The sequence below is a fragment of the Anguilla rostrata genome, chromosome 11 (genome assembly GCF_018555375.3).
Source record: "Anguilla rostrata isolate EN2019 chromosome 11, ASM1855537v3, whole genome shotgun sequence".
Classification (NCBI taxonomy): domain Eukaryota; kingdom Metazoa; phylum Chordata; class Actinopteri; order Anguilliformes; family Anguillidae; genus Anguilla; species Anguilla rostrata.
Window position 1 is genome coordinate 33,769,571 of NC_057943.1, and position 21,233 is coordinate 33,790,803.

The 21,233-nt window shown below is 43.7% G+C and overlaps 1 protein-coding gene across 2 annotated transcripts in view; it reads right to left on the reverse strand.

The window, feature by feature from the left end:
* Nucleotides 1-19,140, reverse strand: part of pkig (protein kinase (cAMP-dependent, catalytic) inhibitor gamma) — a 39,860-nt gene extending 20,720 nt beyond the window's left edge. Inside the window, exon 1 of one of the 2 annotated variants that reach the window (XM_064299479.1) lies at nt 18,883-19,140. The gene's annotated coding sequence lies outside the window, so the exon portion shown is untranslated. The remainder of the gene's footprint in view (nt 1-18,882) is intronic. The other variant, XM_064299478.1, reaches the window with a different exon arrangement.
* Between the last annotated feature and the right edge of the window lie 2,093 nt (nt 19,141-21,233).

The window sequence follows — 21,233 nt, forward strand, 5'->3', positions numbered from 1 at the left end:
GCAAACGGACGCGGTGAAACCCCTACGACAGATTTACATAAGGTCGCTCCGACCTTTTCTAAAAAAAAAAACAAAGTGGATGGATCAGAAGCGACCCTCGTCAGGGGTTTTTCTGTTGGTCGGCGGCCGCGGTTCCATCGCGGCCTCTCAGCAGGTGCCCGTCGCGCCGTTTCGACAGCGGGCCTTTTGATTTCCCCCCGGGGTCGACCTGCATTGTTAGCCGTGCCCCGGCCTTGCCCGGCGTGAGTAAATAACAAAGCGCCCGTGGAAGAGCTTCGTTAGTCCGTGCCCTTGGTATCCTTCCTCTTCCCCTCCCCCCCCCCAGAGGCATAGTTTAGGTGTCAGCGCCCCATTTCTCACGCGCGAGCGCGCCAAACCGCGCGTAGGCCAGGCCCCTGCACGTAACGGCAACACCTGCCAAGGCGGACGTTCTGCTGACCCGAAAAAGCACCGCTGTCTTTTCCCGAGCTTTATTTATCGAGGTGACGGGGGAGGGGGAGGTGGGGGTGGGGGGCTGCTTAGCCCCACGCAGCTGCAATCCCAGCAGCTTCCCCCCGGAGGGACCGCGAAGCGTGACCGTCACACCCCGCTCTGGAGCGGCAGGGGCAGCCGAAGACCAGGACGACGGCGGACCGGACGCCCCTGCCAGTCAGCGGCGCTGCTGTGCTGCCGGAATGACGTACGCAAGAGCTACGCGCTTAAATACCTACAAAAACTCTGAGCAAAAACTGCAATTCATGCACTCAACCTTAATTAGGTTAAAAAAAAAAAAAAAAAACGTTGCTATAGCAGTATATCATCCTATATGCTCACCCTGCCTTATTTTTCTTTTGCCAGGGAGTGACACTTCTCTTTAGTGATGAAAGCATCCTAACTTTTAGTTCTGCACAGTCACTTTGTACGTGCAAATATTCATTGAAGCTATTCCAGTCAAGTGCTTTATTAAAAAATACAACAGCTGTGGCACACCCAGGATCCAAACTGGCAAGGTCCTGGGTCCAAGGTCCAAGTCCCCTTGACTCTGTATTGCACTAAATCTCTGGCCACCCCGTGCAATACGCATTTCTCAAACACGAACACCCCTCCCCTCCCCCCGTCAACATTTTTCTGCAGAGGCACGTCTTTGAGAAATCACAAGAATGTGGAAATAAATAAAATATGGTGGGAAAACGAAAACCACAAACACAAAATGTTGAGCGTCACCAGCTGAAGCGCCTTCGTCTGGAGCGCCGCTCTCGTCAAGGCTGCTTTTGAAAATGGAAGAGAGGGATTCCGTGTTGGCACGCATACGCCCGCGCTGGCCAATGCCGCTCCACAAAGAAGCTAGGATTGCATTCTCTCGACGTGCCATTCCCACTGAAAGCCATCTGCTGTGAGACCGGGCTGGGAAAGTCCACCCGTCCGGCAGAACGCTGGCACGCCGTGGTCGCAGTTGGCTTCGGCGAAGTGGAACAGTGGAATGGCGCTATCGGCGAAGGCAGCAAGTGTGCTAGACTCTACTACACTCGTACAGTATCCCGTTATAGAAGTATAAGCACTACATCACGTTAAACAACGCTCTTACCCGTATCTTAAAAAAACAAAGCACATTAAAATGACCAATAATACTACAGAAAGGAGCAAAATCAGTAGTAGTTTATCCAAGGAGCGCTAAATTCGCTCGTAGAGTTTAATATAATCAGCTAACACAATCAATATATTCAAACAATCAGACGAGCATCCTTCACTAAAGGGACAGCACACGTCATGTGGTATATATAATTACATGGAGGACTGAGGAAGCGCTGGGGCGGGGCTCCAGTCCAGAAGGTTCTGTGCTTTAAACGACGTGTACCGTTACCAGCTCCTTTCCGTTTCCTCTGACCCCAAAGCGCACCGACTTAGGCCCGGGTGACCCGGATTACACAAAGTCAGTATGATAATCCATTTCAGATATGTTATTTGGTCAAATAGAAACACTTAAAATCTAAAATTATCACAATATTATCAATGTTCAGTAAACAAGACAATTTTGACTCTCAGATGAAATAAACCAAAAGTAATTTATGAATTGTGGAAATGCAAACACAACATCCTGAAAAGCAAAATCTTTTGCAGTTTGCTGGGAAAAGCCTGGTCCCCAGGACCCTAGTTTGGGAAATCATGGTCTGGTGCACTTAAGGAACTGAGCCTGTGGGCTAGTGACCAGGAGGTCACAGGTTCAAATCCTGGAAGAAGCAGAGCAGCTGTGCTGCCTTTAAGTATTGCGCTGAACATAAACTTCTCCACTGCAATGTGCAACTGTGCAGATGGATATAAGCTCTGAATATAAGCCAGTGTTTTCAAACAGGGGTTTTTGCATATACATGCCCAGATGTCATAAATTACATTATTTTAGTCTTTCAGGTGAAGCCAACCATGTCTGATCGACACATCTGTGGGATAACTGTAAATATTTATATGGCACCAAACAGCTATGTCTATATAGAGCAGCAACATAATAAAATCATGATTTCAAATAACCCCTCCATTCTAGCATTTGAAATGAGGTGGCGTCCACAGTCACAGGGCTGCCATTTTGTAAGGGCCTTAATACTCATTCTTTATACACCATGATGCAACAGAGCAAAAGTTAATAGGAAACATAACTTTCCACTGCGTTGTCGTCATTGTCACATATGAACATACAGTGTGACAGTGTTCAGCTGTCTCATTGCTCGCTTTGTATCTATTTCAACACCATTCCGCTGGTCAGCCGCGCCTCCAAAGTGTTGCTATTGGTGGAACTGCATTTTAACTTCCGTATTTCATTCAAAGACATCGTGAACATGGACGAACAGAGGCTAATACGTGGAATAGAGAATAATCTGCTCCTCTATGACGTCTCTAGTACTTTATATAAGTACCTAAACAAACTAGAAATACCGCCTCGCGGTTGTATGCCTCCACCAAAATCTAATCAGTTCATCCTTGAGTCCAAGTGGGCGTTTGTGCCTAATTTGAAGAAATTCCCTCAAGCCGTTTCTGATATATCGCGTTCACGAGAGAATGGGACGGACGTGAGGTCACAGTGACCTTGACCTTTGACCACCAAAATCTAATCAGTTCATCCTTGAGTCAAAGAGGACGTTTCCGCCAAATTTGAAGAAAAATTCCCTCAAGGCGTTCCTGAGATATCGCGTTCATGAGAATCGGGACGGACGGACGGACGGACGGACGGACAGATGGACGGACGGACAATCCGAAAACATAATGCCACCGGCCACGGCTGTGCCGTCGCAGAGGCATAAAAAGGAATTGCATGGCTGGAGATGGTTTGGTCCATGTCACCAAATAAATGGGTACTGTTCTCAGAAATGATATCAGACTATTGTCATTGTCTGATCAAAACAGATCAGACAATGATAATCATTTTTAAGTTTAATAACTTCTGCAATATGATTTAGGTCACTCATTTTCATCTGGAAAAGATGGGAAAAGATAGGGGAACGAGTGGAAACGAAGTGAACACCCACTCTGCAAGATGATTGGTTCCCATTTTGTAACTGTGATACTTTCCACAGCGATATTGTTGGGGATTCGCTCTCTCACGGCATGTCTGGGACCAGAATAATTGGAATAATTTTGGGAACCCTCTTGGCCTACATTATGCCGGTCTCCCCGGCAAAGGTGCCATAAATCACACACCTTAAATTACATTAATTTAGCAGACACTCTTTTCCAGACTGAATTACAATGAAAAATAGCACAAGTGCCTGCCTAATACCATTCCCAGACCAGCGAGTGCAAGTGCAACATCAATAAAGCACTAAATCCAAATTAACTCATGCCAGCCTAGAATCATAAATGAGATTCATATAGCCAACACCTATAGAACAGCATGCAATTGCATGTCATTAACAAGCATAAATCCTACACTAATCCATTAGAAGAGCTCTCTGGGTGGGAACAGGAAGGGAGAAGGATGCCGGCTACAGTTGTTGCCCTTAAACCTGCATCAGAAAATGGCCCTTCTGATTCTGCGGTTCTTACCTCCCTGGGAAGTTCATTCCTCAGGGGTGATGGGGGGGTACAGACGGTCATTATGACAGCGACAAGTGACCAGGCAGGGAGGGGGGCAGCCAGATGCCCCGAGGGTTGGTTAGTGAGGTTTAAAGACAGTGTGCAAAGGTGTGATAAGAGGTGTTTTTGGCAGCAGCACACAACAAATGATGTGAACATTATGTCCTTACTTACAGTGCCCTCCATAACGTTTGGGACAAAGACTTTTTTTATTTTTTTATTTGGCTTTGTACTCCACAATTTTAGATTTTAAAATCAAACCATTCACATGTGGTTAAAGTTCTCAGCTTTTATGAACCGGCATTTTTACACATTTTGCTTTCGACGTGTAGAAATTACAGAACTTTGTATACATAGTCCCCCTATTTCAGGGCACCCTAATATTTGGGACAAATAGCTTCACAGGTGTTTCGACCACTCAGATGTGTTCAATTGCTTCCTTAGTCCAGGTATAAGAGAGTTTTCAGTATCTAGTCTTGACTCTTGGCTTCTGATTGCCTTTGGAGTCTGTTATTTGCATTTGTCAACATGAGGACCAGAGTTGTGCCAATGAAAGTCAAGGAAGCCATTATGAGGCTGAGAAATAAGAGGCATAGGCCAAACTTTCAGCTAACCAAAATCAACTGTTTGGAACATCATTAGGAAGAAAGCAAGCACTGGCGAGCTGCAGTGTACTGGAAAAAGGTCTAGTGGACAGATGAGACCAAGATTCACTTCTAGCAGAGTGATGGCGAGAGCAATGTGAGGAAGCCAAAAGGTGCCCAAAATGCAAAGCATACATTCATCTGTGAAACATGGAAGTGGTGAGGATGTTATGGTGTGGGCAGGTACGGCTGCCACAGGTATTAGTGATGATGTAACTGCTGATAGCAGCACAATGAATTCTGAAGTGTACAGAAGCATTTTAGCTGCTCAAGTTCAAGCACATGCCTCCAAACTATTTGGATGGTGCATCATCCTACAGCAAAACAACGATCCCAAACATTCTGCCAGAGCAACCAACAAGTTTTTCCAAAGCCAAAAACTGGAAAATTCTTGACTGGCTCAGTCATTCACCTTATCTGAAGCTAAGTGAACACGCGTTTCACATGTTGAAGGGAAAACTTCAGGTAATTAGCCCCTGAAACATGAAGACATTGAAGACGGCTGCAGTACAGGCCTGGTGGGGCATCACCAGAGAAGATACTCAGGCCCTGCTAATGTCTATGGGTCACAAACTTCCAGCAGTCACTGCATGCAAAGGATATGTGACTAAACCCAACTTCTTTTATTCACATAACATGAATATGTCCCAAATGTTACGGATGAGGGCTATTTATAAAAATATTGACATGGTAAAATCAAAAGGTACATACCCTTTAAAAGCTGAGAATCTGAACTTTAACCACATGTGAATTGTTTGATTACAAATCTAAAATTGTGTGTGTGTGTGTATGTTCACTTAATCTTGGGTACACTTTGGGTAAAAATGTAAATAGTTTTCATGTTGGTTATTTACTGTCTACAAACAGACCTCTCTCTCTGCAAACCGGAGCAGGTGGTAAATTTAATCTGGCGGTAAACGTGGTGGTAAATCAATCTGTTTGCGCATCGCAGTGAGCAAGAACCTCGCGAGCGGGCCACATTGCATGCTAAACCCACATCCGAGACTTCCCTGACAAGGGCGTCAACCAAATGAGCAGAACCTCAACGTTTCCTTCACAATGCGGCCACCAGGAAAACATGAGGCAAAAGACGTGAGTCACACGTGTTATTAAATATAAAACAAAACACTGCGCCCTTACTTACAGGAACATTTTACTGTCTGTATTGACACAGAACTGTATTTTTCCATGATTAAATAGTTGAAAACAAAAGACATGGGGGGAAAAAAATAGGAAATCTTTTAGAAAGACTGAGTCAACAGTAAATGACTATAGACAACAGTTTCAATTCATTTATTCCACACAAATGTTTTTAAAAAGGGCACAGACTATTTTTAAATGGCCTATTCTCTGGAAGTGGTAACTTTCAGTTTAGTCATTTCACATCAAATTCAAGTTTGAATACGGAGAAGTTTTCTGTGTGTGTGTGTGTGTGTGTGTGTAAATGGTTCATGTTGCTGTGTTATTTACCATTTAAGAAATATTTTAATAGCATACAAACAAACACAAACACACGCACACATGCATACACACACACACACACACACACACACACTTCCCCCCAATTATCCATCCATTTTCAGACGCACTAGCGGGTAAATGGGAACGCGGCAAAGTGAGACTGCCCATTTTTGTGACGACGTGAAAACACAGCCCTGCCTGTCAGCCAATCACAGTGCTCACAGCCAGCACAAGGGCTTCAGAATAAGGTCAGGGGTACCCCATACGTGCCTCCCAAGCCAATGAGAGTGCACCCATGAAAAAGAGACTGTGCATGCAAGCAGCATGAAGTATCATAGCAAGCTTTAGAACAGTGTTTCTGAAACCTAGTCCTGGGGACCCACTGTGTATGCTGCTTTTAGTTCCAACCATAGTGAAAAGCTTGGCATTGTAATGAGCCGCTAATTGTTCTTAATTAGACACTATTTGTTCTGAATTACTTTTTATGCCTATTGAAGGACAATTTACCATCTTAAACCCCCATTATGCCAGAACTAGCTACGTATGCCCTAAAAATTAAAAGTCCTATAATTCACATCCCAGGAATTTCAAATCGTTCAGACCAACTTATGGTTTAATTTACTATGCTTTATGCACCACATGGCAAATCATTTCAAATTCATTGCGAACAGAAATCAGTTGCCATCCTTTTGCTGAGAGTGTGGAAACCAGACATCAGCTGTGTAAATGACTGGAGTTTACTGAGAGCAAATGGCAACAAGCCAAACCGCCACTGTGTTCAAATAAGTGTGACCACACTATTATGGTACAACGCATTTTTAGCAACTTTAACTGATCAAGAGATTGGCTTCGACAAAAACCAGCATATGCAGTGCATTCCCACGATCAGGGCGGAGAAACACCGCTTCAGAATGTTCAAGTCCCATTGCACTGTAATGGTAATGTGCAGAATTAATATAGTCATTAGCAGTACAGCATATCAAATGGGGAACTGGGCTAGTAGATCAGAGGTCTTACTGTAAGTTCGATTCCAAGGTGGGGCGCTGTCTTTGATCAACCCTTGAGTGAGGTACTTAAGCAGCAGTGCTTCAGCGCATAACCAGCAGTATAAATGGTTTATATCTAAAAATGTGAGCAATGCAAGTTGCTCAGGAAGAACGTTTCTGCTTAATGCCTGAAGATAATATAATGCAACTGGTTGAAAAGTCATTTTAGGTGCTAGGTCCACTGTATAGCAAAAGGATAAAGTGCATTCCCTTCATGATAACTTTTTAGTTTGATGCTTTTTCACCTCTTTTCCCCCCAATTTGGAATGCCCAATCACACTCACACTCGCCGATGTCGATTTAGGAGAGTGCAAATATGTGAGCTGTGCTTCTTATCTTATCAGATTCAATTCCCGAGTAGGACACTGCTCTTGTACCCTTGAGCAAGGTACTAAACCTGCATTGCTTCAGTATATATCCAGCTGTATAAATGGATGCAGTGTAAATGTTATGTAAAAGATGTGTAAGTCGCTCTGGATAAGAGCAAGCTGCTAAATGCCTGTAATGTAATGTTATCACACCGTGATTGAAAGGTCCGGCTCATTCAGACATGCGGATGGGAGTCAGAGGAAGACGCGTCACGCGCTGGTGCGTAATGAGATGCCGTCATTCCGGCCAATGGAAACCCTTCCACCTGGGCGAACCCTACAGCCAATAGCGTGTCGCCGTGCGGGGCTGCTGGCCAATCAACGCCGGCACGGTCTGGGGTCGACACCGGACCACGTGACCCGGCCAAGCTCGCAAAGAGTCAAAGGAAGACATTCCCTGCGCTGCTCTGGCGAGCGGTCGGTCACAACGCATTTCCGAAAATGTTTTTTTAAAACGTGAGGCGGGACCCTGTAACGGGCTCTTGAGACGGGCTCTCCGCACTCTCCCGCCATTTTAATTAGCGCTGCTTGTTCACGAAAAACACAGCGGCGATCATCAACAACAGGCCGATCGGTGCGGCGCCTGCTCTGAAGTGCTTCCTGAAATAACCAGAGAGCGCTTGACCGGAATTAGCTTTGCTCCGATAGGGCCGACCGGCCGTCCCCGCCCTCGTTTGCAACTGGAATCGGTTTTGTGCCGGTAATTTAGCGACAGTTCGCTTATCCTTTATATACAGGGGTGAGTCCCCCTGAGACAATCTCTTCCCACTGAGCCAGCCTCGGCCAAACCGTTACAGCGCACATCATAAAACATAACACAGTGTAGTGCAGGGGGGTTTCAAGCTTTCCCGATTCAGGGGAAAAGGCATAAGCTCAAAGGCATCACTGCATATCACGTTTGGCCAGGGACCCCCAACAGTACCTTGAAGATACCCCCCCTGCTGAAAACCCAGGGTTTAGTACAAAATAGCCCTGCCTACATTTCTGGCACCCACGTTCAGAATAATCCCATAATGGCAATCACTGAAAACACTGTTGCTCCCCTCCCTTGAATACTGCACGAGTTGAAAAATGACCCGTTATGGCAAGACGTGCCTCCAGTTAAAATAATAATTTAGTGCCACAGTCTTTTTCTGAGCGATATATCTTCCCAGTACTAAGATGTAAATCTTGAAGATTCCTTATAATGGCCTAAAAAGGAGAAGGTGACCATTTGCACATTGTGAGAATGTGGGGGGTGGGAATCGAAGCCAGATGGTGCTCAGCACAGCGAAGTTTAGCCCAGCACAGAAAGTTGGTTCCTACACACATGGCAGTTAATTTGCAGAGGGGAGCCAATCTACTATACACAATGAAGTGTGTGTGTGTGTGTGTGTGTTTGTGCACCTGCGTGTGAGAGAATGTGTGCGAGAACATGTGTGTGTGTGTGTTTATGTGTATTGAGGAGGTTTTCCCGCCCACAGCAACCTCCCGCCCCAGTCTGTTTTCGTTCCCACAGGAAGCAGCGTCACAACTCAACAGGAAGCGGCTGCCAGCTATGTTTACATTCCTCTCCCCAGCATCACCAACAAAGCACACCAGCAGGAGAGGACGGACAGGGCCCCAAACAGAGAGCAACACGAAAACACTGCTTCGCAACGGCATCATCGAAAGAGCGTTTTTTTGCCCGTTCATTTTCACACGCAAGAAATGACAGACAAAATTTCACCACCTCAGGCTTGGCAGTGCGTAAGATTCAGGATCTAATTCTCAGCTTGGAATGGGCTTAGCATCTGCCTCAGCATGGGAAAAGAATCTCTGATAAGAGTTTGAGATCAGTCCAGTACAGGCTAAGAACTGAGGAGAATATTCATGATAATTAGGCTAAGAGTCAGACGCATTCGGGTGGCTGATTGCCTCGATAGGGCACGCCAGCAGAATGGCAGAACTTGCCTCAGCTTCCAGAGGTTTACGTAACGTTCCGTCGAGTTTGAATTCCATCTGCGCCAACCTCTCCTTTGAAGGTCCTACTTAACTTTGATCCTCAGAGCTACAGAAGGAGGTGAAAAATCTGTTTTTCCAAGTAAATCTTCAGCCCAGTGGGTTTTTCAAAGGGTTATATAACATTGTCTATAATAACGTTCAGGTATTCACTGAAAATAACAACTGTTAAAGAAGGGAGCCGTGTTTTTCCTAATTAGATTATGTTTGAATTTTCTCAATTCGGATTAAAGAGTAAAAGAAAGAACAGTCAGACAGAGAAAGACCCACCGGACAAAGTTCAGGTCAAAAGAAGCCAAATACGTACAGACAAGAAACAATGAAGCTCTTTAACATGCAGAATCCCACGTACTAATCAAATGAATTGTTATTCATATCACTCTCCTCCTATCTTCCTCCTCCTGTATATCACTCGCTTCGAATTTTCCTGCTACAGTATATCACTATATCTATCTCCGACAGTATATCACTCTCCCCGTACCTTTCTCCTACAGTATATCACTCTCTCCATATCTTCCTTGCTGTTTTAATGGAATTGATGACTGTGCCCTTCTTACTAAGTCCAAATACTATCTCTCGATAAACGATTTACAAAAAAAATAGCAGTCAGAACCCTGAGAAATATTTAACAGCATAGTTTGACTCTTTGCAGGATGTGGATCACGGCCCTTATTCAACATTACATAATACACACACTAAGCAAATGTAAATTTAGTCATGCCGGCTGCAAATAAAAGTGATATTAATTTAAAAATCTAACAAAAGAAGTGGTGTTAGACTGTTAATGACCCATTTTGAATGGCTCGAGTGTTGGTTTTTGATACGCGCACGCGCCCACGCACAGACAGACACACTGAGGCGAGAGTCGGGCCTTCGATCCGCACCTCAATTCCCAGTGCCAAAAACAGAGCGGGACTCGTACAGCACCGCTCTTGCTCCTCCTCTTCCTCAGCCCCACACAGGCAGGAGAGCGCGAGTCGCGCTCAGGTCGCCGCTCGGCCCCGAATGGCTTCACAGTTCACACCTCCACCGGGCAGAGCCAGGAGGACGTGGGCGTGCGGGAACTTCACCACCACCACCCCTCCCCACCCCCCACCCCCCCCCGGCTGGGCCGAGCACCACCCACCCCACATTAAGCACCGAGCATATCAAAAAACAGTGAAGAGCACAGAGAATCGCCTGGTCCTTTGGGGGTATTTAATGTTTTTGAACTCCTTATGTTACTCCTAACTCTTTTTTTTCCCTACAAACTCCCTTGGACACCCCCACCCAGCCTATGGCAGACCAGCCTTTTTAAACGCTTGACGGGACCAGGTCAGCAAACTCCCGTGGCAGAGTCAACAGTCCAACTCCTCAGGCCAAGGGCGGGTCAAGACTCACACTACAGCTGCAAACAGCATCATCAACCCGCTGGAGCCTCAGGGAATAGCATTCATATCCTGCAGCTGCACACACATACGCACACGCACGCACATATAAAGAAACACACACACACACCAACACAAACACACACACGCACATATAAACACACACAAGCACACGCACACATGCACACACATATAAAAACACCCAGGCACATATAAACACACGTGTACAAACACACGTACATACAAACACACACATACCAGCACACGCACATATAAACACATACCAACAGACACATACATACAAACACACACACACACACACACACATAAACACATGCACATGGGAAGGTACTTTCGCATGTGATACCAGTCAATCAACAAACAGACTGAACATACAGTTAAATGATAAAATATTGGGACTTATATTGTTGTGCCTCTGTACTCCAGCACATTGGATTTGAAATAAAACAATGAATATGAGATCAAACTGCAGACTGTCAGCTTTAAAGACCCTCTCCACTCAAAAACCTGTTTTTGTTATGGTTAACGTCTCTTGGAAGCATGACTTTCACTATACAGATTTTTGTACAAACCTTGTCATCAGAGTGCCTTTTTCCACATTCTTCCACTGCAGAAGGAGAGTTTCTCCGTACTACCTTGAAATCGGAGTTGGAAACGTGACAAGCAAAATGTGTGACATCACAAATGTTAAACCTACCATGGTCCACTATGCAAATCACAGGAGAACAATGTGGTACACTGTTTTTGCAGAATAAACTGAGAAATAAAATTCTGAAACGCTTTTGATGTTGTGTAGGGTACAAGTAGGCCTAACACCGGTGACAAAAAGGATGGTGCAAGCATTCTTTCAGTGAACGTATAAAATTAATTTAAATACGGTAAGCTGGCATTTGTGTGACTTCATTAGGTTAAAAGGTTAATTAATATTGTACCCAAAGCTTGAGTGACAAAAATAAAACTCATTTCAAGACGTCAATTACAAACACCACTATTTCTGTATAAATGTCACTCTTACAATGTGTAAATCCTTTCCGTATAGTCTATATTCCCCCATAATTCTGGCACTTACAGTGTATAACCCTTCAATCAATATTCAAATTGTTCCACTTTTGTATTTTTTTAGCCAACATCTCAATGCATCAAGGTGATATCTTAAAGACCAGAACTGCATTCTGAATGTAGCTAAATACAGGGAGGCGACACGTCCAGGCGACGGTGGCGGCGAAGCAGAACCGCCCCCAGTCGCCGTCACACAAAGTCACCGCCTAATCCTCGTTTTGAGCCAGGAAAAGCCCTGAAAATTCCCACACGGATCACCCAACACGGATGGAAATTCCCTCAAATTAAATTCCGCGCTTTAACCTCGACGTATTCGTCGTTTTATTTCAAATCCAGTGTGCTGCAGCACGGAGCTAGAACAACAGAAATCGTGCAAAAGGCCCAGTGCTTTTGCATTTAACGGTACGTCTGCAACATGAACGATGCGAGCGAGGGTGAGAGACGGCGTGAGTGGGAAGTGAAACGAATCCAGTATCCGAGGGCGCCGATTGGACGAGGGAACGCCGTTCCAGCCCCTGCGCTCGCTCATCTCCGCAGTGACAACACAGCCTGAGGACGGCTCCACACAAGCCAGGTCAGGACTCACCCGTAATTGTAGATTAGGAGCAGTGAGAGCCGCTAATGCCAGTGCTGTGGCATCGGTATTTAACAGAAGTAATGTGTGGGGGGGGGGGAATCGCAGATGTTTGCTTAAATTACCACACTCACGCACGGCACGTCATCCCCCCTCCCCCCCGCACTCCTCACCCCCCACCTCCCACACATGTGCATCCCTGAGTGACATGCTCCACCGTACTGAAATTATGGCTGATAATTTCACGTTTAACGTTATTAAACTGTTGTCCAAAGAGAGAAAAAAATATGGGAAAGGGGAAATCTGCTCCCTTTAATAATCACAAAATTTCTTTTTTTTTTTAATCCACAGAAAGTTTGACATAAGGCATGTAGAGATAGCAAAATTTTAATAATACGATTGCCAATACGCATCAAATGATAATCATTGCCCTCTCATAACCAATAACTGATAATTACACAAAATGTATGGCACTTAATTTGGTCTGTGTAAGAAATGTTCATATCTAATCTAGAGTTGGCCATACTGTAAATGAGGCATCGAAACATCACAAGGGAAAAATATCTATCTCCCAACATTTGGATCAGGCCAATACACAAACCTTGCAAGAAACCGTACTGAGACTAAGCCAAACAACATGAAGGAGCAGTTTTATTGCCCCTATGAGGCACCGCCCTGTCCACTGAGATTCCGCCTCCACAATCCCACTCTGACACCAATGTAACAGGCAAGGATCTGGCGAGGCTCGAGCTCGCGTCTCCAGGGTGAGAGGCGGCCGTGCTAACCACTGTGTATAGATGAGTTTACCCTTAGCAGAGCAGTTAGGCAGTCTCATTAGCGGATCGCTACAGTAATAGGTTGAATCTATAAGGCATTGCTAATGTTAACCTATCCAGCTATATTTAACTCAATTTAAATTGCCATGGGCTAAAATAAAATGCTAATTGTTTATTAACATGCCTGCGCTGTGCTAATGGCCTACAATTTCAAATGAAGGCGTTTAAAACGCCTTAGGCTACATTAACAGCATATTTTGGTTTTTATGTTTGCTAATGAAGCAATTTGTCGCTTACACTAAATGAGAAAAACCAGCATTTTGAAGCATCAACACCATTTGTTTTTATAGGTCAGGCTATTTGTAAATAATTTTAGTTTTATACGTTCAGATAAAATCACCTAGATTTTATTTAGATTCCAGTTAAAACTCCTGAACATTCGAAGGTGCAATGGCTGTGATTGTGTTAGCCTATTCAAAAGTTAACGTTTAAGTATTTGTAGGCCCATGTTGCCAGGCAGAATGCTCTCAGAACTTTGTTATTCACTTTGTTTGGTTTTTGCTAAATAAGGCCTATTTATTTGTTTGGTTATTGGCTTGCTAAATAGTCCTGCTATTCAATATTGATATCAGCCATTAACAGCATAAATATTTACGTTTTTCCAAGCATCTCTGAATGAAAGCACTGATTATGTACTTACGTACAGTCGGGCCAAAAATTGTTTTATGATAGTGTGGTGTGGATGCTGGTTAAGCAGCCACCTGCCTGGTCAAGCTAATTAGACCTGCAATTGGATAATTGGTTAAGATTAGATCATTGACCAGTATTGGACCCGGGAACAGGGTGCTGCACTGTGCGTATGAGGTATCCGTGCCACAGGTTAAATCGCCATCCCACTCACACAAAGAAGCCTGTCATGACTGTGTTACTCTGCTCACTTTGGCTGTAACATTTTGCAACCTGTAAATAATTGACTGGAACATCATCTCCTGTGTCTCTGTGCTGGAGGGCCCCGTGGAAAGCTACTTTGGTGGCCTGTGGCAGGCTTGTTTGCCACGATAGTTATTACTATTAATTATACTAATAATAGTATATAATTAATAGTAAATTTGTCTCTTTGCAGGCCATGGCGTTTGAACTGTAAGCCTTTTTCTTTATGTTGTTGTAGCCTTATGTTATTTCCAGCCCTGTGCAAGAATGAGGGACTAGACTTATGAATATGACTTATGACTTATTAACAATAATTATCAGCTGTATCCACTTGATCTGACCTATACTGATGATGAAACTTTCAGCCAATACCAATATAGATGCTAAGATCATCCCCCCACCCCCCCTCAACCTCTTTCTACCCATCTCCACAGTGATTCCGCATTCTTCCTGACTGAAAACTACTCTGCAAAAAATTATCGCTGAAATTTCATGCTCGTATTATGAAATGTCACTTCGGGCCAGTGGTGTAAGCCCCATGAGAAAGTTGGAAATGAGTAAGTTGGGGGTGTGCCAGAACATTTGGCTCTCCGCACTGAATATCAGGTTGATGGATGAAACCCAGAACCAGCACTCAGGATGGGGCGGGTGAGGAAGGGCTGTATCCGTTTCTGGATTTCATCCCGCTCTATATTATTTCATTAATTAGCATTTATGTGATCTGAAATATGAACTACGCTACCTGACACATTCCAGAATGACAGCTTCTTTTGTCCTTAGAAATAGTACTCTATGGTTGAGGCTAAATTACAGTAGAACCGCCATTGTTGGGCAGACTTCATCAGCTAATTAAGCCACGGCAACTGGTGTAAACAAAAACCTGCACTCTCAACCGCCCTCCAGTAATCGAATTCCGGCCCCCGCCACCCGTTCTAGGTTTATTTACATAGCTGCCAACCTCACTAGCTTCTCCAGCACTGCCATAACTCTAGAATTCACTAGACTGAGCAGACAATAGTAAAAAAAAAAAAAAAGATCCACCAGGAACAACTGAAAAAAAAAAAATCTACTCATTCAGCTGAATGGACATTGTGTGGAGCCATCTCCACAGTTCTAAATCAGGCAAAATGAGCCTTGGACTGGCAGCTCAAGGCTCATTTGAGCTTCCATGTGAAACATAAAACTGCAGCCAGAAATGTACTGTCACCATTCCTCACCCCAAGTAGGAAGGGAAGCACCTGCACGCTATTCTAAAACTCAATAGCGCACACACACACCAAACACACACGTACACATTCATTCACTACCTAAGCATGGGCCCAATATATGTTTCCATATATGGTGTTACAGCCTTATGCCAAACACACCAACTGACCAATAACATGTCAAAGAACTTCCGTGCACATTATATCAACTCTGCAGGGGGATTAATCTTCCACAACTCTCTCAGATTTCAATCAGCATGTATAATTTTTAATCTGTGGTTTATTACTTACTATCGGCTTTTAAAATCTTGTCATTACTTCTCTTTTACCCATTTACAAGGCAGGGTTTCACTGGACTGTTTAAGGTCAAAGGTCAAAGCCATGTACAAAACTGCAGACTAAGACACGCATACTATAGTCCATCTCACTGAATAACTACCAAGCCCAAATAATTAACTACAGTATGACATTAAATAATTAACTATAACATAACTTTGTGGCCCACACATCTAAAGCATGTGGACGAAGACCAAATAACTTGTGCGAGTAATTTCTTTTTTAGATCAGGTTTGTTTGAATCTCTGAACGCCTGCCAATGGTTCTGCGAGCAATATATTTGGTTCTCAACAGCCACTTATCTCATGGGAGTCTCGTATGCAAAGAATTCATCGGTCAACCGAAGCCAGCTTTGTATGGGCGTAAAAAAACCATCCGAGAAAGATCTCTGTGCTAAACTGCAAGGAAGAAATCAGCCATCATCTGAAACATAAGCACACTCCGAAGTCACCATTTAAAAAGAAAACATTTACAGGACTGTCAGCAAACCTGAGGTTAAAGCAGAGAGGCAGACAACTCTGTCTCACAGTACCAGAGAGTAATTTCTGCAAATCTAGTTGCAATGCCTCAGGAGTGCCCATCTGGGATCCGTTTCGCCGTCTAGCTGATATTGATTAAGGTCAGCATACGAACAGACGGAAACTGACCCCAGATCAGCAGCCCCTGCTCAGGCTCTGAGCTGTGATGGCTCTGTTGAATTCTGCCCGCTGCTCCTGTGGCATAGCTGACCATAAGCATGTGTCAGCCTCTAAGTCCTCATTAGCGAATAAGGGAGCTAATAACAGACGAGTCGCTGTCTGGCACACACACATAGCCGGGAACGGGGCGAGAGGTCACTGCGAAAACGCGCAGTGAAATGAGCTATCAACCAGAAGGGCCTGACCTGCTTTTCCAAGCTCCCCCGCCTCAGTCTACTGAACACCGTACAACAGTGAAAACACACCGACGTTTAGTCTATGATGGGCCAGAGTGTTAATATTCCCCTTTGCGCTGTTCACATGAATACTGAAGTTTCACTTTAAGGTCCAGTATTCAAAAATACCTTCACAGGATGGCGGGGGGAGGTTATGGAAAAAGATTCATTTAAATAATTTCATACTTCAAAAATGACTGAAACAAAGAAAATGTCCATTCTGATCATTTTTACATGTCAATCGGGTGAAAGCCTGCAAGCCAGTCCCCAAGGGAGACACATTTTATGTGAGCATTACAACTTCAATAAGATCTCCAGCACTCTCAGCATCAATTGCTATATGAAGGTAATAGTCTCAGTCTCTAACCAGTTATTTTCAATACTGAAGCCAAGGCTTGATACACATGCCAAGGGAAGCACTGTGGACATGATCTTATTATGACACACTCTGCACTGAAACACTAACTCCCTGGAGCACTGAGCACAGATAATATCCAACATGGAGCCGATTCCTCAACCTCCCATCAGTTACAGAAATACTGGATCCTTCCGGCCTTTTATTATTTGGTCCTTAACTTACTTTAGCTAATTTAAGCATCCCCCTTATACCAGAAATTTGTTAGTTACATTTTTCTGGTGAGAAAAAATTGTCGAATATTTCACCATATGAACAGGAATGGTGTGTCCGGATTTGTAACTGGTTGTGAGATTGAATTGTATGAAAAACTGAAGGATTACAATTTTCCGCCATAACACACAATTATTGAATTTCAAATGCACGTCCATATAGCTTGTATGGTTATTTCTTTCGCCTAAGGGTACTCCAGCGCCCTCTCACGTATCACTCCATCGCTGATGTAGCCCCGTGCTCACGTGAGCCCTTTCTTTCACATCGTTGCGCTGTAGCGCTTCTCCACATGAAAGTCGCAGAGGACGACATGGAGATTTCAGCGTAAATGATAGTCCTCATTAGGTCTTTATAATGTTTGGCCAAATGCAATGACCTTAGCGGGGGCGGAAAACCTCGAATTCAGACCAAGAGAGTACTGAACTGGAACGTCTCTTAAATCTTACAGGTTGAGATCAGCCGGTCCCATCGTAATCGAGAGCAGTGGTCGAAATGTCCTAACTCGAGGTTTAACCCCCCATGAAGGTCGTTCCAATTCGCCCATAACGTACTGACAGCGAAAAACGTAGCATATGGTTTACAGTACGCTAACTGTAGCTTCGATTGCGTTTCAAAAACTGCAGAGGAACAGTTTGCAATTCACCCTGTGGGAGTGCGAGCGTGCGTGCGTGGTGCTGCTCTGAAATATTAAATTCATACTAAAAGTCAACGAAGCCATATACAGGCACCCGTATTATAAACAGGTCTGCATAACCCAATAAACGTCAGTCATAGTTTGGCCGATTAAATTTGACAGTGTTTGCCCAAAATATAAACTATTAGTCTTTTGTGTCGACGACACCAGGCACAGTCTTTGCAACATAGGAGACGAAAATATATTTTAGATTCTATGGAACGCACATCATTGCACATGTGGGTTTTGGTCATTTTTCCAAAACCACAGCATTCGTGTAAAGCAGACATTAAAGGATGGCATTTAACGGAAAGCCCGTGCAAATCATAGCTATTTAAAAACGAGAGGCTTGCTTGCGAAATGAAATAGAAGCCCTAAAGGGCTCTACATCGGGTACTTCTACGCCTCACGCCATCCTTCCAAATTCAGACACGAATGGACCAAAATGTCTTAACTGCTTCTAAGAAAAGGAGAAAACTAGCTAGGTCATCCAAAGCGTTGGCGGTACGCGGGCGGTGATCGCTCGCATGTAAAATTGTTTAACAGGGAAGAGACCACAATAAGAAAATGCATTGAACTTGATATGAACGTTGCTACATTTAGCTACTCGCTATTTAAACACTGATTTGGTTACAACGAGGGTTTCTTATATTGGCGATTGGCTACATTTTACGTTGTATCTTCTCCTAACAATGTTAAGTGCTCTAACTATCCGAAATTTGCTACTTTCTCGCATCGCCTCAAATGGAGGACGCTGCTTTTGTTGCAAGTAGCAGTCAAGCTAGAAAATATGTAATGCATTGTTCCAAGTTCCACAAAAACTTGAGCCGAAACATCGTTTTTTGTAAAAACCGACTGACCTTGGTTTGCAGGAGTTTCTTATATCCACTAGTTTCAACGAGAGCTGCTTCTCAGAGAAGCGACGGTCGAGAAGTTGCCCGTTTTCCTGGCAACATCTGGGAGGGATCCGCTTCGTTTCAACCGCAACTCAGACTGGATATTGGAAACCATCCTTCATAGGCGGAGTGTGTTTCTCTGACAACCCCGATAAACAATAAAGGGGAGGGGACGGCGGGGGTTGGTCTCGGAACAGCTGTTTCCAAAATGGAGTTAGCCAGCACCACTCCACGGCCAGTCGCACCCCTTTTCCTGACTCTTATACGACTTCAAAGGAAATTCACGGAGATCAGTTCTGCACGGGATCTAGGCTACGCGAGATCTATCATCTGAGGCAGGCAAGCACGACCGAATGCGGATATTCTATAGTGAGTCAGTGAAGTGGAACATTTATCGCGCAGGGATGATATTTCTGGTGTCGTGTACAATTGGACTGCTGTCGCGCTTTAATTTTTACTGGTCCAAGACAAACTATAAGATTTTTCCTTAAACTGCCCGCGTGACGTAAGTCGAATTTGTTTTCCAGCCCTTTGCACAAACTCAAAGCCATTAAGAAGGCGTTTAGGAATTTTACAGACATACTTCGGGGGTGGCTATAGTAACCGCCTACAGTAACATATAATATGTCTACGCGAGGATACGATCAGTAGCCTGCATCCAATGTCCTACAGATCGCCCAGTTACACCTACACGCGAAGTGCACATAGGCTACTAGTCTACATCATTGTGGACAGTCAGATTGTGTAATTGTGCTGCTACACACCACTAAAAACAATCTAAATATTAAGATATAAATATGAAATTTCGAAATATGAAGGTATCTAAACATTAAAATATTCGTCTTTGCAAAACATTTTTTTATTAGATCAAACTCAGTGGCACTCAATTTTAGACACATCGTTTTCTTCACATAAATTAAGCTACTTTATTTTAGGCGTGAGGTCAGGAGAGTTTCCGTATTTTCATACCTTTGGTAGAACTATAGGCCGCCCTAACACATCACATTTAACCTCTATGCCAGAGGTTTCAAATCTTACATAAACCTGTGTGTATTCATTTTTAAAGCCCAGCACTTTAAAACCTGGGAGTATTTCATAAAGCAGGATTAGCCTACTGAGTTAGCTGCATAATAGCTCTGAGTAAACCTGGAACAGCTCTTTTTATTTCAGTCCATGTTCCAGATTTGGAAAGGTTCTGGGTTTTACTCAGTAGAGTTATCCAGCGAACTCAGTAATCCTGCTTTGTTTAACAGGGCCCTGCTTCTACTTATTAATGTCTTGATTGAGGACCATGCTTAGTTAATTAGTTGAAGCAGGTGTCCTAGTGCTGGGTTAAAACAAAAACCTGCACCCACATTGGCCCTTTTTGGGTAAGACTCAACATCACTGGTCAATTGCAGTGATTTTTAAACTCAGTCCTGGGGTCCCCTGTGGGTGCTGGTTTTCATTCCAACCGCAATTGCAATCCCAAAATTTTAAAAAGCTGTTAATTTTTCTTAATGAGGTACTTTTAATGCTTAGAGGGATTATTTACCTTCTTAAACCACATTATGTCAGTAATGTCATGAAGAATAAATTCCCATGCTCAAATTGTGCTTCTTGTGGTAAACATTGAAAACAATTGCATATGAAGAGGTTAATTATTTTTAACTGATCAAATAACGACTGAGGTGAATCAAAGGGCTCCTAATTGGTGAAAGTGTGGACACCTGATCACCAAAACTAACCACCTGGAAGATAACGGAGAATTCAAAGACGAAGCAAATGACAACATGCCAAACCTGCACTGTGTTAATATGTTTGAGGGAAAATGCAAAGGTCCAGGAAACTGGATTCAAATTATGGTTGTATTCCCCAGAATAGATGGCCTTCTTCTTTTTTTCAAGTTTTTAACCTAGTTATAACCATTAAATTGTAATAGACACACTTAGATTATCGTGACCTCTTCAGCTGACAAGGACAGTGTGGGCATGTATCCTGTGCTCATTAACATTCCTATCTGTATGATACACCATATCTAAGCAATTTCCCGTTGCTAGACTAGAGCTGACCAGAGCAGATTTTTCCATGCAGTAACATTACACTACCAGACAAAACAAAAGAAAGCAACATAAATGAGGCTTTACCATCATACAGTGTAATAACATCGTAACACTGAGCTGTTGTTCACTAACATTAGACTCTACAGCAGTGTGAAACTGGACATTACACCCGTTTATAGAACATTTTTGATTCCACGTGTAAGCTTGAAAGCTATTTAATTATCGCTAGCTAATGGTAGGGCTTACCGATCCACCACACTGTTCTGCGACAAG